Source organism: Pogoniulus pusillus, chromosome 21 (assembly GCF_015220805.1).
Source record: "Pogoniulus pusillus isolate bPogPus1 chromosome 21, bPogPus1.pri, whole genome shotgun sequence".
NCBI classification, from domain to species: domain Eukaryota; kingdom Metazoa; phylum Chordata; class Aves; order Piciformes; family Lybiidae; genus Pogoniulus; species Pogoniulus pusillus.
Window position 1 is genome coordinate 12,525,927 of NC_087284.1, and position 13,857 is coordinate 12,539,783.

At 42.9% G+C, this 13,857-nt stretch overlaps 1 protein-coding gene across 10 annotated transcripts in view; it reads left to right on the top strand.

Annotated features, from left to right (window-relative positions):
- Positions 1 to 13,857, top strand: part of ATXN1 (ataxin 1) — a 234,074-nt gene that overhangs the window by 79,537 nt on the left and 140,680 nt on the right. Inside the window, exon 5 of one of the 10 annotated variants that reach the window (XM_064160976.1) lies at positions 6,859 to 7,267. The exons of the other annotated variants lie outside the window; for them this stretch is intronic. The gene's annotated coding sequence lies outside the window, so the exon portion shown is untranslated. The remainder of the gene's footprint in view (positions 1 to 6,858; positions 7,268 to 13,857) is intronic. 10 annotated transcript variants of the gene reach the window in all.

A 13,857-nucleotide genomic window follows, 5' to 3' on the forward strand; every position in this document is an offset into this window, starting at 1 on the left:
TAGTAGTGCATACTTCTTACCTAGCGTTTCTTCAAGGCTTTGCAATCAAAAGCCTCATTCCTTGTAGTATCTGTCAGGTCCTCTGCATGTGTTCCATCCCAAAACGATACTTTGTTTGGAGCAGGGATTGGCCCTATGCATTGCTTATGCTGTTGAGTGCCTCTGTTGAGAGGCAACAGATGTACCATCAAAAGGCATGTGCTTCTGCCTACCAGCTAGTGACACACTGACTGGAGAGGAGGAGTTGATCTGGCTGTGGACACAGCCACTTATTAGTCTAGGTTTTAGTGCTGGTTCTAGGTAACAGTTACTGCTCCAGGCTTAATTTGAGGTGCTGTGCTCTGTTGCCATAATGCAAAGTGAGCTACAGAAACTGTCTGCTGCACAGCAGGGCTTCATTTCAGGGTGGTGTGATTGTACTTAGATAGGAACTATGAGGGTCACAACAAGCAAAACATGTCCTTTGTTTTTGTGGCAGGTTCACTGACTGCCACCAGAGCACTAGTGGCACCCAGGACAGCATAAGCACCAGAAGCACTAATGGATTTTTGTCTCCATGTAGCGTGCTTTTAGGGTTATGCTGTCTGTTGTAGCAGGTTTGTACCAGTTCTCCATTGGGGAAAGATCTTCCCTGTTCACCTGTACCTCTCGCTTGCCTTCGTGCTTCCACTCTGAGTTGGGGCTGGGCTGCTCAGTGGGTTTGTGAGGACAGGGAGCACTTGTAGGCAAAGAGCTAAGAGAAGACGTAATTTGCACATACCAGTGTTTCACGAGGTGCGCGTTTGCTGTGAATCCATTCAGGAACTAGTACAGAGCAAGGTTTTTCTCTGAGAGTGTGTCAAGTGCCCTTCTGTGTCTGGGCTGTGGTGGAGCTGAGCATGGTTTTTTTTGTCTCAAGGGAAGGCTCTGTGCTTTTGCTTTGTTTGGCAGCCTGACATGATACTGAGCTGATCACCTGTGTGTATGGTCGTTTTTGTTTTTAATTTCATCTGACTTCCTCAGTTAATTGAAGCTCTGTGACTTTTTAACCTGCTGTCCATAGGCCGTTGTTTTACAAGCTCATTAAGGTGGTCAGGATGGTGAAGACAGCACTCTTGCCATCCCACTCACTCTCCGCCCCCCCTGCCGTGAGTACTCATTAGATGGCTTCCTTGTGCTGACATAAGCGTTGTGTAGTCATGCTCTGAGCCAGGTCTGGGAAAGGAGCCAAGTGAAAAATAATCCCTTTAAAAAAAAAAAAAAAGAAGTAGTATATTTTCAGCAAGATCTGTTCCCAGATCTAGCTCACCGTTGCTCTCACACCAGCCTGGAAAGTGTGAGGGCTTGTACTGGTCCATGGAGAGGTGGGAATGAGTATTTAGGATGAGGTGGCTGGGGAGGGGAATCTACGTCTTGCGAGTATGTTGCCTGTCTTTCCTCAAGTCCATCAGCCTAGCTGCACTTCCAGTGGCTCACAAAGCTGAGAGATGGTTTGGGGTGAATTTACCTGAAAGGCAGCATTTAAACGTGAAGACCCCCTGAGCTTGGCGATACGTGGTGGCTGGTAGACAGACCAAATCAGCTCTCCTCAGCAATAAAATGATGTTAGCAGGGCCTCAGTTGCTAGCTTTGTCAGGCCTCCTCTTGAGATGCCATCCCAGTTTGATTTGAATTGTGCTTATTTTGGGGGCATCAGCTGTTAAACAGCTGGCAGGAAAGGACAATAAAGTGTTCTCTGGAGATGGCTGCTCATGTCAAGGGGTAGGAGCAGTTTACCACCTGGCTCCTGGCTGCTGTGGGGGGCAGCACCTCCAGTTGGGAGCTGAAGAGGGGTTTATTTTTAATGTGTTAGTTTTATTTTTTTAATTCCCATTAAGGATCAAAATTAATGGAAGTTGGGAAAGCTGGGAGGTAAGACTCCTTTCAGTTTTTGAGTGTCCAACTATTTAACCCTGAAATCAAACAGGTCTTTCTAGCTCCACCTCTACATAGTTTGCCTTGAATTGCTGGTGAAGTCTTCGTGCCTTGCTGGGTCCAGCTGCCTTCCCTACAGAACTGTGCTGGTCTGTGTGCCTGGGTTTCACCTGCCCAGCCCTCCCTGCTGTGTGAGCAGCCCTGCTCTGCACCACTGGTGAGGAGCTAATACGAAGACACACACTGTGGTTTCCTGCGGTTTTGCTTTGTAACCAGTCCACTGGTAAATATAGCCTGAGTGTGGTTATAAATTCATTCTCTCATTATGGGCAGTTGTTGTGCAATAATTATGTAGAAATTACAACTGAGGATTGTTGTGGATGAGTTTTTTGTTTTATTTATTTTTCTTGTGGCTGACATGCCCTGAAGCAGGAAGGGTAGACTTTGGTATCTGCCCTAAGAACAGGGTCACAAGCAGTTGTCAGGATTCAAGCGTGGGCACAGACACCATCTCAGAGTTTGCTGGCTTTTATGTGGTTCCCTTTGCATGGCTACAAGGGCACTGCAAGGCAAATGAGGACTTGTCCTATTCAGGCACGTCTTCCTTCTTGCTTTACCCCGTTGGCATTCATAGAATCATAGAATTGTTTCAGTTGGAAAAGACCCCTAAGGTTACTGAGGTCAGCTGTCACCATGACCATTAAACTGTGTCCATAAGTGCCATGTCCACATGGTTCTTGAGCACTTCCAGGGATAGTGACTCCCTGGACAACATGTTCCAATGCTACTCTTTTTCAGTCAGGAATTGTTCCTAATACGCAATCTAAATCTGCCCTGACACAATTTGAAGCCACTGTTTCTCTGGCTGTTCCAGTTCTGATGTCTGGACAGGACTCTTCTGCATCCTGCTGCATGGCCAAACCCATGCTTGGGCCAAGACAAAAGTGTTCAGGTTCTGCTCCCTGGAGATCTTCCCTTCAGATGGGATCCCTCCTGTGGGTTCCTCCCTCTGTTTAGATGTGGAGTTGAAATAATGGAGGTTTTTTAATTTCCTCCCCCCACCATTCCTTTATTTTAAATTCTAGTCAAGTGGCTTGTCCCTGCTGAGTTCTTATTTTTCCTCCCACCCCTGCTTTCATTTTATGTTAGGCCCTGTGCTGTGTTTGCAGGCCATATGTGTCCTTTGAACTCTGAAGAAGGCGTGTCAAAAGGAAGTCTTCCTCTCCTCATCCCCTCATCCTAGAGTGGCTCCACAATTAGATAGTTGCAATTAGAGAAACCCAGAGGTGTGCAGTTCATGGTGTCTGCAAATTCCTGAGAGCTTCAGAAACACTTTGCTTTTTGCTCTTTAAACCTTCTGCTGCTCTTTGAGTCCAAAACAGCCACTCCTGCTCTGAGAGGTGTTTATAACCCACATTTGCCTACCTCACCTCTGGCGACCCAAGGGGACAGCTGAAGAGGCTGGAAGGGTGCCATGGCTTTGGCAGAGCCATGTTTAGAGGAAAGTGGAGCTGCCTGTCACTATGTTATGGTGCTTGACCAGAACCAAGGCAGGGGGATAAGCAGCTTTGTGGGCATGCTGTAGTAGGATGAGCCCTTGAGCTGTGTTTGCAGGGAGAGGCAGTCTGAAGGGAGTGGGAATGCTGAATCTCATCCTGTTAAACAGAAAGCAAGGAATTACTTCTTGTCATCATGAGCTGCAGAGGAGAAGGGGGGTGTTGCTGGGCAGCCTGCCCCATGGCTTGCCATGCAGTAGGCTGGCATCAGCTGTGTGCTCAGCCAGAGGAGGGATCAATATCATCTTAGGCTTCGGTTTACAAGAGGGATGTCCTCTGTGGAGAGGAGTGACAGGTGGTTCCCTTCCCTGTCGGCCTCTGAGAAGTTTCTTGTGCCTTAAGCTAGGTTTTTCTCCTCATTTCTCAAAGGAGTTTTAAATAGGGAGAAATAAGAGTATTAATTAGCACCTTATTAAGTACTTGTAGTCAAGTATGGTAATTTTATCGAAAGGATAATGTATTAAATGAACAAAATTACTCTCCATTAACAAACTAATACAAAGTCATTTTGAACCACAAAGATCATTGTGCATTTCTGAACAACTGATGTGATTAAAGCAAAATTTATTTACTAAATTATGAAGACCCTGTTAGGCTAACTTGTTGATATCTAATTATTCTAAAATCTAATACTTTAGGATTTGAAATATGTATTCAGGGACAGGAAATAATCTTTCCCTTACTTCATTTTTTGGCTTGAAATTACTACATTTGAGTTGTGAGTATGGTGATTTTAATTTTAAAATTTTACTTATTGATTTTTTTTTTTCTTTTCTGATGTCTTTAAGTTTGCCCACAGTGAAGGGTGAGACCCTAGACAGGCAGAGTGCTGATCAGAAGTGATAGGAAGGTTTCTTTGGTGATTTTGATTAATGTGACCTTCTGATTTCTAGATTTGGAGCTGAGAAGGGACATTTTCAAAGATATTTCTTGCTGTCCCCTCTGTCCATGACATAGTATTGGTCGTGTCTGCCAGGATCCTGCAGGCTTCCTTCAGTTACTTTTGATGACTTTGCACAAGTCAAATTATATTTTTTTCCACACACAGATTAGTTTTGGATTGGTCATTTCGTTAACTCTCTGCTAAGCTGCATCACATTCAAATACTTAATGAGATTTTCTCTCTGTGTTGTAATGGTTGGCGATGGAGACAAACCCCAGATCCATGGGCTTGTTGTAGTCACTGATGCAGGTCATTTATTTGTTTAGTAAGGATAGAACCAACACTTATGAAATCTCATAAAACAGAGGACACACCATAGAATCATAGAATCAACCAGACTGGAAGAGACCTCCAAAATCATCCAGTCCAACCAGGTTTACAGCAGCCTATTAAAAAAAAAACCCTTTGGATTTTATGGCATTAGAAATTAAGGTACTTAGTCACCAATCTCATCACAAACACTGCAAGTGTTTTAATCCCACTTGCTTGGCATTTTCCCTTGGTAGGAACATCTACAGGGATGTCTAGCAGTCGAGCCTCCTCAAACACTTCTTTCTTGTAACAGGTCTGCAGTAATCATTCCAAGAATGCTATCAGGCAGTTCTCAGGTTTTACTGGTTTACTATTTTCTGTGTTTACAGACCTGAGATTCTTAGGCCCATTTGAAAATATTATTAGAAGTTGTCCAGACGACTAAAATACACTATCTAGGAGTTGGGTGTCATACCATGCTTTTTTGGGTGTCTTCTGAACTCCTAGGCTATTGATAATGATGACTGCCAATTTTCTTTCATCAAGAGACACATCTTTGAGTATTGCCTGTGTCTGAGCAGGCAGCCTTTGCATCTGATTCACCACCCCTGTATTCTCCTTTCAGCTTTGCTCTCATCCTCTTGTAGCTTTGCTAAGCTTAGGCAGTTGGGGTGGTAGAATCACAGAATTAACCAGGTTGGAAAAGACCTCTAGGATCATTGAGTCCAGCCTATCACCTAACCCTTCTAATGAAATAAACCATGGCACTAAGTGTCTCATCCAGCCACCTCTTAAACACCTCCGGGACTTGTTACTTCACCACCTCCACAGGTGGCCTTTTGGCAATAGGAGATTTCTGTTGCATCTGATGGTGCTTTTCTCAGCAGAGCCATTAAACACTGTACCTCCATTAGTCATCTTCTTCAGGCAAGGTATGAGCGAGAAAGACAATTTTCTTGTGTTGGGACACTTGCAGTGCCTGAAAAATTGCCTACTGAAGATTTTGAGGCATGTGTCCTTTTGCTTGAGAGGCTGGGAGTGGCTAGGGCTTCTTGGTGGCATATGAAAATAGCTACAGTAGGTAGCTTCAGAGTTCAAGGAGCTGCCACCTGTGTGGAGATGTGTCAGGTGCTCCCAGACATTTATATGAGTTCTCTTGTTACTATACAAAGTGCCAAGATGAATGGTCTGTGCTGCCATAATGTTCCAATCTATGACTAATGGTCTTTCCTGGACTTAAATGAGACCAGATCTATCTGTTGACTTACCTTGAAAATCCTCTTACTGCAAATGATCTCATTTTCAAAACCACCTTCTAAGGTTACAACTCTGATGTAAGCACTCAACTGGCTGCAGCTGTGCCTGTGCTGCTGCTTCTGTAATGACTGCCCCAGGTGTAGCCACATAGCTGTGCCTGTGCAGAATCCATCTTGCACAGCTCCTAGCCTGCCATCCCTCGTTGTTTGTGTGTGTTTTCCCCGCCTCTTGCAGTGGACACAATAAATTTACTCTCTTCTTTATATATCTATTTATTTATTTATTTTTTTAAATTGTGATATTGCTGCTATAAATCTGAAAATATTGCAAGGGCATGACAGAGAGTAGGTCTGACCGATGGTGCTGTTAACTTTCCTTTCATATTTCCCTGGAATTCTACCTGTCATCATCCCTTAATACAAATAGGTTATTTGCAAGGAGCTCTGTTTGAACGAGCAAATGATTGTGACGACGTGTGAGACTAACTGTACCAGAGAATAAAGAGCCAAGCAGCATTTGTGATGATAAAATAATTTCAGGTCATGTCTTCTTTCTCTTTGTGTAGCTTTTCTTTTATTACTGGTGCTAAAATGTGTCTTGCAGTGCAAGCAAGAAAACCAGACTGAACCTCCTGGTTTTTGATGGGCTCTCAGCTGGAAACCCCTCCCTCGATTTTCCATTGATAAAAGTGTCACAAAGGGAATCTAGAGCCGAGGAATAGGCGGAAATAGAACAATACAAAGTCTTGGACTTGAATTATAAAAAGAGTTAACCAATGCAAATACAGTACAGGACGAGCTGCTGCTGCTGCTTTCATGGCTGGGTTCATTTAACTGTGGTCTTAGCATTCGTGGCTGCCCTCAAAGCCATGTAACAAATCAGCTATTTATTGTCTTTTTACTATGGAGGCTCTTTAACAGGATATAGCAGAGCATTTTCTTCTCTCCCTTTCTACAGACTGCTTCATCTGACCTTCAAGAATTCAGCGACACAACAGGGGCCAAAAAAACCTCACAGACAAGAATGCTTTTAGTGTTAATTTATAAAATATGTCTTTCACCAATAAAATAAAGCTATGACATTTATAGAGCCCAGAGAAGGAACACAGCTGTCAAAAAGGCCCAGGTCTCCTGCTGTTAAAATTAAGGGCAGCTGATGCTAGTGAGAGAATAATCAGGCTTATGAGATGCACATGTTAACGCGTGCGCTCAGGTGTTCCTGGGGTGTGCCCCGAACGCTTGCAGGAATGTTTTTCAAGTACTGAGAAGTAACCTCTTAAGACTTGTTTCAGTTAAGCTAATGAGGGTATTGAGTGTTCCTTCCCCGTTTGGAGAGAGAAGATTACTTGGCTTAGTTGCATGAGGTGGTAAGTTGATACTTTTTCTTTGTCTTTCTCAGTGTCGTGTCTTTAAAACAGTAGCCCTTCACTGCTGTGTTTGACCTCTGTGTCACGGTAGAACAACCGACAGATATTTGCTACTGTATCAGTGTGGTTACCTCCCCGTTTTGTGTTGTAGATGTCTGCATGTGATGGTAGTAAGTAAAGGGGCTTGGAAGCACTGGTGGCTGATGATTGATACACCTCTTGTCATGCTGGCTGCTGCAGGGAACATGATGGTCTGTGTCTCAGCTGAATGCTGAGTGAGACAGTGACCTGCTTTCTGTAGCAGCCGTGAGAGCAGGGAGTGCGCAGCACCCCGAATCAGTGCATTGTTGCAGACCGTTTAGTTCTCGAGCTTTACTGTGAAGCGTTGTTGCTCTCCTCTTGGCATGCATTCCCATGTGATAGCATAAATACTGCTCTCTCCTATTCTCCTCCTCTCTCTTTCCCCTCTTCACCTTTTTCTGTCTTTCTTAAACTTGTGAAAATGCCACAGACACACACACTCCCCAGAGGTTGTTTATTCTGACAGTTTATTGTGATGTGGTAGCAAGAAGACACACAACTATTGGAAGTATGGGATGATGATATGTCAGGAGTCCATTATGTGAAGAGTACGTGTGATTAAGTGTGATGTGATTGGCCTGTCCATTTGTTATTGCAGGGGAATAGAAAGAAAAAATGCAAGATAGTAAATGTTCAAGAAGAAAGACTGCAAGTAGTATTTGGATGTAATGGGCATTCCCAGTTTCTTCTGACCCTATGAATCAGAGCTGTTGAATTTTCTGCTACTTTTTTTTCTCATTAAATTTTTATTGGGCTATCTTTTCCTTTAAAAAAAAAAAGAAGATGTAGGAGGCAAAAATACTTCGAGCTCAAAAAAAAATGAGTAAGAATAAATCACGATATGCTACCTCAATAATGCTAATAAAAAGTTGATTTCCAGTGAAACAGGTTAAAATCTAGGAGGAGTAACTGATTGCATTAAGTGATTCAGTTAGTGTAGTATTTTGTCTCTGCAGGAGTTTTTTGTTCTTGTCAATACAGGGACTTAAGAGTTGGTAAAGTTGCCTTTCTTACTCTTGCTGCTCTGCCCAGCATGCTATTACCATGCAGGAGGAATGAATGATAATGCTGTATCCGTGCAAAGGGAAGCACTCTTCATGCCTATGCCTTACCATAATGAAACTACGGGAGAGGCAAAATGTGTCTTTGCCCAAGATCTGTACTCTGTGTATGAGTAAATATGACAATGTAGACTATTTATTTTGACTACCAGTTTTTGGTAATTTGCAGTAACCACATGCAAATATCATATGTGGCAGAGGAAAATGCCAAAAACCAATCCTTACTAGGTACTAAATGGTGTACTAGTTGGAGAATTATTAAAAATAAAGCAACTCTGAATTGTTCTCAAGAGACTCAGATTTGGGGAAGGCAAGTTATCTGTAATAGTGGGCAAAGCATCCACTGAATCAATGTTTTAGTTGTAAGAAAGGGCTGCCAGACATTGACGGGAGGCAAAGCCCTATTGCTTTTGAACGCTCTTGGTGCCAAAGAAGCAGAATAAGGAGAGGGAGGGATGACAGTCAGAGGGTGAGGTTCTTTCCCCCCTGTTACATAAAAATTAAGGTGTTCATCAGAAATTCTGGCAATTCAGTTGATCATTATGTTTTGGACAATTATAACAGTAATAGGATGAAGCAGTACCTACAATTATAGCTACAGTTACTAAGAGATACCCATGTTCTGTTAGTTGAATGCAGCATTCGCTGTCTGCCTGAAAGGCTATGGTATCTTAAAGAGGCAGAGGAAGAAAGTTGTCCTCTTCTTTTCTCTGATTGCCAGCCTGCCTCTTTTGAGAAAGCCTGTGCATGTTATTCATCCAAGAGGTCTATTCCATTCTTTTCCTTGCGCCCAAAGCAGATTAAGTAGTTTAAAAAAGGGAGCAAGCACACATTAAAAATGGACAGATATGGAAAAAATTAACTATTGATGTGAGAGCAAAACAGAACTGTTGAGTTCGTGTTCCTTGCAGTCCACCAAAACGTGTGGGGGTCATGCACAGAATACGCAAAGGGTAATTTCCCTTACATTTGTCATCAGGTTTCTTAGTGTTGTGATCCATATAATTTGCATCCTTTCAGTGATGTCTCAAAAAAGCAGATCCCCTTTCCTTGTAGATATGATTGAATTTTATTCATTAGAGCGATTACAACACACAGACAGTTGTGCCTTTAAAGTACTGGCATTCCAGCCTTTTATAAAGGACGTGTTTATGCTTTGGAAAGAGATCACTTGGTGCTGGTGCTAGTCAAATTTGAGTTGAGGTCATGGAAATCTTGACTTTTCACCCACTTCATGGATCCTGGCAATTCAGCATGTATGGCAGGCACCTCGCTCGTTGCAGCTTCCAAATGTAAACAGATGGTGTGCTCAGGAACACCAAGGCATAAAAATATATTATTAATACTGATTTTTTTATCTCCCATATCTTACAATTGAAAATATACCCATCAAGTAAACTTGTGCCAACAGAGGCAGGATGGGGATTTGTTCTCTTGGCCCAAATTTTTAAAGAAAATGCTGGAAAGTGCTCATGTATTTGTCCCTCTTTGTGTTTGTTCTATTCTTGTACAGTATCTCTGTGGCAAAAGGTGTTCCTTGGTCATCTTTTTTATTTTTTCCAGGTGACCAAACATGATTTTCTAGCAAGTCTTGCCTTCTTCCCCTTCTTCAAACTGCCATCATTTCCCTCCTTTCCTTTTTCCAGTTTGGAATATGGAAGTCACTTCTCTCACCTCTGTATAAGGGATGTCTTTATTCCTCTCCTCTTCTGCCCATCTGTACCATTCCCTCTGGATTCATGCATCTTGAGGAACTGACTGAACTGAAGCTCAAGTTAGGTCTTTATCCACACAGCATGAAAAGCTCTGCAAAGTAGTACAGCTCTGAGAGTTGCAAAGCATCAGGTACTAGTAGGGGAAAAAGTCTCTGCAGGTTGTGCAAGATTTTGCTTTGTGATGGGATAGATGCTTTGCAAATCCTGCTCTACAGGCTTACAGTGGACATCTCAGTGGGTAATGCTGCACCAAGTAAGCTGAGCATTTCCCATCCCAAGTGTCGAACTTGTGCTGCTTAATTTCCATTGAGACTGTAATGTGATAGTAAAATTGTTCTGTAAAGGGTCATGCTCTGTTTTACTGTTAGTTTGTGAGACTCAGACAGAAGGAAATGATCAAAAACACTCGATGCTCATTATTTATTAATTGAGTTCTGGCAGAGCCTTTCTACATTCTGGCTTTTTGTTAGTTTCTTTGTTTACAAACAACAAAAAAAGAAAAGCACAATTCACAGAAACAAGAAAAGAGAAGTTTGTTAACAAAGATTTCTGACAATGAAGAAGTGGCATTTGGGGGCATTTGGAGTCTAGGTCCCTTGGAATACAGAGAGGGCAACTTGGCATTGCAGTGTCACTCTTCTCTGAGTGTTGCTCCTGAAAGAGGAAAATACTTTAGAGCACAGCAGACCATAAATATTCCATACAGGCATGCTGAGTGACCAGAAAATATTCATCCTGCTGAGTTCTGTGGTGAGGATATTTTAAGTGCTTGTACTTTGCTGCTCACAGGGAATTACTTCCTTTAAAAAAATCAAACTAACAGGGTGTTCCGAGTGTTTCTTTCATTATCTGTGCCTATTCCTTGTTTCTGGATGAATCCAAGTAAAGAACAGAAGAATGAAATAACTTATCTTTCCTTACTAGCTATTTTTCTCAACTTTAAAAGTCCCAGAGCTGCTTAAGAGCTCAGTCGTCTATTTTGCAGTGAATGCTGTGAAGACAGAGCCTTTCATCGATACCGTGGCTTGTATGGAGTTGTGTCGAAGCCCCAGGTGTGAAGTCTACACTGATGAAAAGTCTGAAGACTTTAGCTGCCCTTTGGTTTGGGTTTTTTTGCCCCAGGGATTTAAAATTAACAAAATATTGGGTGATTTTTCACAGAATAGCTAACAAGATATCTTTGATCAGAGAAAACATTTTTTCCATATTCTCAGGCTTTATCCAGATCCTGAAGCCATTTTTATATCTCAATAAATTAGTAACAACAGTGGCAGCAGCAGCAGAAGTAAATTTAACACAAAGCTATGTGTTTATTTGCCTGCTCTGTTTCTCTAAGATGGATGAAATATTTTTTTGCTGAGACTTTCCCACAGAAGATCAGTCTGAGGCAGATGTTAGCATGGATGATTTTAATTAAAGAATTTGCCAGAGTTCTAAAAAGCTGACCTCGAGGCTTTTGAGAGAGAGGGTTGAATAGTCTTAAGTGTCACATTGCAATGAGAATTACCTTCTTTTGGCTGCTGATCTAAAGGTGGAAGCACTACATAGTCTATCCTCGAGATAAGCATAGTTCCACCTTCCACTTCCCTCTGCTGCTGTTCTGTGCAGTGGTAGTATAAAAAACAGACCCTGCAGGTCATTCTTTCCAGGTCACTTACATCTACATTGTTTTCATCTCTTTTGCTCTGGCCCTTTCTTCATGACATGAGTCCCAGGGCTTCTTCAGCACCCTTCGTCCTCAAAAAGTGAGAAGGGCTTTTCTCAGACAACATCAAAGCTAGTGAGCCTCCTGCTTTCCAGGTTGTGAGTCAGGGTGCTGTGTCTGGTTGTCTCAAGGCCACCTCTGGAGCACAACCTACGTGCTCAGCTCTCGTCGCTGGGTTTCCATGGGGAGGGAGCTCCAGTGTGGATGTTGAAGGAACAGCAGTATGTCCCAGCTGGGCCTCGTGATTGGAGTAGCTGGGACCTGGGAGGGATAAGGGGGGTGTACTCATGTCTGTGCACCACCTGCTTGATTTTGACAGCATAAGCAGTCAAGATACAGAAAATATTTGCCCATCTGGGTCTTCTGAAGAGAAAAAATCAGGGCTTCAATTTCAGGCTCTGCCTATGCAGCATGTCTAGGAAGTCCATCACAGCAGGAGTATTGAAAGCACTGGCAGACATGCAAGATCCCAGCTTACCCTGGCTGTGAGCTGACTGCCTGAACCACTGCTGAAAATCCCCCTCTGTGTTACTCTGTGCTCTATCTGTTCCAGTTGAAGCTGGAAGTAATATTTGCACACCTTACTGTTGTTCAGGCTAAATTAATATTTGTAGAGCACTCCGTGTTCCCCGTATTGAAAGAACTACACGAACACTGCTGTTTCTAGGCAGTTCAATTCTATTCTTGAATGTTGTAAATGTACTTAACCAGGACAGACAAGACTCACTGCATGTGTTTCTAAAAGCTTGTCAGCCCCTTGCTCTGTATGAGTGTGTTTTTTTAAATATAGGAGTTGTGCTTATAATGAAGCAGAAACTCTTCTCTTAAAAGAGTTCACTTGCAAAGGTTGGGTTTTGTGTTCGTTTGCCAGTTGTTATTCTGGTAGCCACTGCCTTGCATACTGGAGGGGGAAAACAGGGGTTTTTTTAGGGTCTTACTCTGCTTATAGGAACCTTCCAGTGCATGCATAAATCCTCTAGCAAGGGTTTTTCTTAAGCTGAGAACATAAATAGAATAGATAATTGTCTGGTAAAGCTGATTGGTATTCCTTAAATCTTGATCTCATCCCTTGCTTTATTCACACATCATCTGCACAGAAGATATTTCTGCTGTCTTCTGAACTCTGTTTCACACAGTCCAGTGAGATGTTCAAAAATAATAATTTTGTAAGTCTTTGCAGAACAGAATTAGAGCATTAAATGAAATCTGAGGAAAAAAATCTAGTGTGGAAAAAAAAAAAAGATTTCAAATTCTTAAACATTCTTCTGTTCATAGATTGTTTAAAAAAAAGAGGAAGACGCCTGAAGCATGTGAAAGAGGGTGATTTCTTCAAAGGTGTTGCTTGCAGAGAATCTGCTGGAGATGAGGGCGTCAGGAAAAATAGAAGCAGCCATGGCATCAGTGCTTTTGCACAGCGAGCATCACGCAAGAGCAGTGCAGCGTGGTCTCGTGCAGGAAAACCTGGGCTTGTAGATCTTAACAGCCGGGATTCTGCTTGTCGTGTCACGCTGCCCTAAATCCTGAGCAGCTCCATTGAAACAGAGGGAATTACTTCAGATTTATGCCAGTTTCGATGAAAAGAGGCTTTCTGCTGAATGGATTTGGGCAGCCACTCGCCAGGTGGAAGGGAAAGAAGTGACTCAGCGTTCGGCAGTTGCTGCTGATCACTGGCTTTTGCCAGGCACGGTCACAGATTTCCTTCTCCCCTGCCTCCTCCTTCTCTCTTACCCCCTCCTTTTTGCCTTGGGTGAGTGGATCCTTTGTGCACCCTGTAGAAAAGAGGTCTTAATTTGTGATAGAAGAAGGGATGCAGGGGGTGGGGGGGGAATGGACCAGCCTGACGCCTTGTTGCGCGCAAGAAATTTGTGGAGGGGCAAACCTCCCTTGCTGGAAGCAATTTGCCCTTCATTTCAGAGTGTTCAGTTTGTGAGAATTTGTCAGAAGCTGTGCAGCTGGCTCTGTATTTCTGTCTGTACAGTAATAACCTAACTAAAGCCAGTGATGGCAGCTCCTCCTGTGGGTGCACAC